Source organism: Mesoplodon bidens (assembly GCF_964165515.1).
Source record: "Mesoplodon bidens genome assembly, chromosome: 15".
In the NCBI taxonomy this organism is placed as follows: domain Eukaryota; kingdom Metazoa; phylum Chordata; class Mammalia; order Artiodactyla; family Ziphiidae; genus Mesoplodon; species Mesoplodon bidens.
This window is the reverse complement of record NC_138171.1, coordinates 4,914,127-4,918,046: the sequence shown is the minus strand read 5'-3', so window position 1 is coordinate 4,918,046 and position 3,920 is coordinate 4,914,127.

Sequence of the window (3,920 nt, the reverse complement as noted above, 5' to 3'; positions counted from 1 at the left end):
TTTCCAGAGGTTGGAAATGCTCAAGGTTTTGAGGAGCTATTTGGGGAGATAGAGCACAAAGCTCCTGTTTCCTAAATCTGGTCAGAATCTGCCTGTTCTGTCAAGTCTGTGCAAATGAGACATTCATTCGGCTCAGGGGCTTCTGCTGCTCATCCTGATAAAAGAATGACCATCTGTCTTCCAGAAGGCGCTAGGAAGGCCCAAGGTAAAAGGTGTCCATTTGAGACTGTGTAAACCCCTTTTCCACCTGTTTAGACACATCTGGATTCCTAAGCCACAGAATAAGAATTTTGAAATGTATTCAGGGAGTACCCAGTTCCCACCACCATGACCTACTATTTGGAGTTTGCTGTGAGGCCTTCCAGGGAGAGTCCAGGCTACGTGAGCTTTGTGTCAGCAAGACGGCTCCTGAAATAAAACACGTGGCCACGTTCGGAACACTTAGTACGCGCTGGCCCCAAATGAGGGCTCCGTGAGCCCTATCTCATCTAAACTTCTTCCCTGAAGGGTGTGGGTCTGGAGCTGCTGACCCATTTTGTCTAACCACTGACCTATCTGCACTTGAAAACCTTCTCCTGCCCCTGCCATTGTCTGGCTTCAGCCAGGAAAGTCCATGTTTATGGTTCCCTTCCGCACTGATTAAGATGACAAGAAGACAATGAAACACTTGTCTCCCAAAGTGACTTCTTGGATCCACTGGCAAAATGTTAGAAAGTGGGTACAAAGCCCAAGAAACAGGACACCCAGGCTCTTTGAGCTTGGGGAGTATTACAGAATCCTATCCCAGGCCAAGAATGAGTCACAATGAAAGCTTTTAAAATATAAAACCATCAACCTAGATTTCAATTCCAAGGAAACACATACTTGGCCATGAGGGAATGCTTGGAAAAAAAAGTCAGTCTTGAGCCACTTGACAGGAAAATAAAACAGCCAAGGAACATTCAAATGTAATGATTTACAACCTCCCTCTCCCCCCAACCCACCTCCCTTCCAGTATGGGTCAGGGCGTACACGGACTGGACAAGGTCTCCACCAGTGTGCATGTCCTGGCCAGGGCTTCCATTTCACTTAACACTATTTCACGCACATGATCTTGTGCCTGGACACAGCCAGGTTATAACTGCACGCTGCCGCCTTTGGGTTGCTATGCCAGTCTCACGGATTCTTCATGATTTCCTTGCTCTCGGGCTCTTGGGTTGCTTGAGGTGGCTGTTTGGGGAATACAGGGATTTTTCTTCCATTATTTATGTGGGCAAGCGCCCGTTCATCTCTCTCAAAGAAATGGAAGCTTGATTGATTTCCTAAATGTAAGAACGAGATTGTCCCGCAATAAATATTTAAGACTGACCAGGAAGGGCGACCACCATCTGCTGAAACACAAGCCCAGGAATTACTTTGTTAAGCTTTCCCAGTGAAGGGAATGAATGAATAACCATCCTATATAATATTTGCTCAGCACCTGATAGTTGACAAAGGTTTTCACTTATCTCATTGGATCTTCGCAATAGCCCCGAGAGGTAGACAGGGCACGGATTATATGGATTATTAAAACCCCACATTTTCCCCTTCCTAACCGATAAGGGCTCTAAAGGCTTAAAGTCACTTGACGGAGGTCAGAGAGTTTGTGGAGGGTATCGCGGGTCTCTAATTCATTCATGCACATAAAAACAAAACAAAACAAAACATTTATCTGGAGCCTAGTCCCAAATAGATGAAATGGCTGAGGGTACAAAGATGAATAAAACACGGTGCTTGCACAGGAAGATCACGTTCTGGCCTGGGGGAGAAAGCCAGAGATAAACATGTCCCTGCTTTGCAAGGTGATGAGTGCTCAAAAGAAAGGAACAGGGTGCGGACCACGTTTCTAATCTGATGTCTTGCCGAACACCGGCTCGGTTGTTATTTACAACATCTGTCCCCCGATGTGGGGAGCAGGGGGCTTAGCCGTGCGCCCCGGGTCAGGTCTCACTGCGGGGATCGCACGCGGTGTGGGGACAGTTCTCTCCCTCTTTCGGCAAACAGGCACATATCTCCTGGGGTGCCGAGCTCGCCGGGGGTCCGCACACAGGCTCCCCGAATTTCCCTCCACGAGATAACCGGGGTCCCTGCCTTTGGAGCAGCGGCTTTCTCCCGCCGCAGCCTCCCGCTCGGAGAGGCAGGCAGCTCGCTGTCCGCGGAGACGCGCGGCGGCGAGACGGCTGCGAGGTTTTGTTTCGCCCGAGCATCGTCCACCGCCCGCGAAAGCCCGCGAACGAGCGCCGCTTCCCCGCGCATCTCGCTCTCCCGCAGCCCGGCTCCGGAAACCACAGCCCCTTCCTCGAAACGAAAGCGCCAGCCCTGCTCGCTGGCTCTCCCGGTTCTTTTTCTTTTATGCATTTTGATATATCCCTACCAAAGATATGTTTCACAACAATTTTTAGTTACACAACCGATGCACAGAAACATTCTCCTTTAGGAAAGAAAAATGACATATTTCTATCTAGCGGGTCGCCAGCTGCCCGGCGGATCCCCGGCGGGACTCCGCCGGGCGCCCCGCGGGTGCAGCTGAGAGCCGCGCGCGGGTCTGCGGGCCGCCCTTTGTGAGCGCCGACACCGTCTTTGTGTTTCCCATTTTGCTTTTTCCTTCTTTTTTGCAAACCCGGAGCTTAGCACGCGGGAAACGCTCGGAAAATACACACGTGTGTGTAAAGTTTGTTTAATGCAGGACCAATTGCGGGGATGGGGGCCGTTCCCGAGTGCCGGGGCGATTTTCCTTTGTTAAGACCTCAGTCGCGAGCGCGGCACGGCGGCCCCGGCTCGCCCGGGGAGGGGGAGCCCGCACAGCCCCGGGCCCGGGCCCGGGGGAGGCGCGGCCGCCTGGCTCCGTGACCCCGACCCGCTCGGGCCCGCGCGCCCGGCCCAGGCCGTTTCTGGCTCGGGCTTCGGCCTCGGGGCGCCCGGGGGGTGACCTCGTGCCGCCGGTGGTGTGGCCCCGGGCTGGACACCTCTCGGGGCGACCGCCTAGTCCCTGCTCGCGCGCTCGGGCTCGGGTGGCTCGATCCCAACGCGCCCTGGCGGAGCCCCTGCCCGAATCCCGGCCACCCGGGTCCCCAACCTCCAGCCGCGGTCGCGAGGGGCTCCCCGACCCGACTCCAGCGCTGGAAAGCGGGCCGGGGTCGCGGGGGGCGCAGGGCCAGGCTTGGCACGCCGGCGCGCGGGCCCACTAGGCAGGGAAAAGTTGTTGGGGGCGGGGGGGACTGTCAAAGTTTCGGGGAACTTTTCCACTTGAGATTCTACAACCCTGCAGTGCCCCCTACAGAAAGCGGCAGCCGGGGAGGGCGGGCACCCCCCACGACCCCCGACCGCAAGCGGCGGCGCGGCCCAGGCGGCCTGGAGCTCTAGCTGCAGCTTTTGCTTTTTTTTTTTTTTTTTTTTTCCTCCCTCCTGGTTGTTTTTCTGATACATCTTTTTTTTTCAGAATTGGAAAAAAAAAAAAAAGAAGAAAGAAAGAAAAAAAAAAAAGCGAGCGTGAGCCTCCGCCTGCAGTGAAGCGTGCTCGGCCTCCAGAGGCAGTCGTCTCCAACTTTTCCTCTCCCGCCCCAACTCCGCGCGCCTCAAACTACGGCTCTGCAGGAGCCCAAATTTGCCTGCCGCTCGACTCCACTCTAATAAGCGCGCCAAGGCCCCTGGCGGTTGTTTGCAACGTGGGGGCCACGCTCTCGAGGCTCGGGCCCGCCCGGCGGCCCGCTCCCGGTGCCTGGGCCCAGTTGGGAAGGGGTAACCGAGCGTCGCAGGAGCACCCCGGGAGAGGGCGGAGCGCTCCCGTGCCCCGGGGCAGTGGGGTGGGGATCTCCCGCGCCCGGAACGTTGCGAGCAAGGCTTATGAACGTCGCAGGGGGGCACTCGCGAGAGACGGACAGGAAGAGGGCCAGGGGGGACGC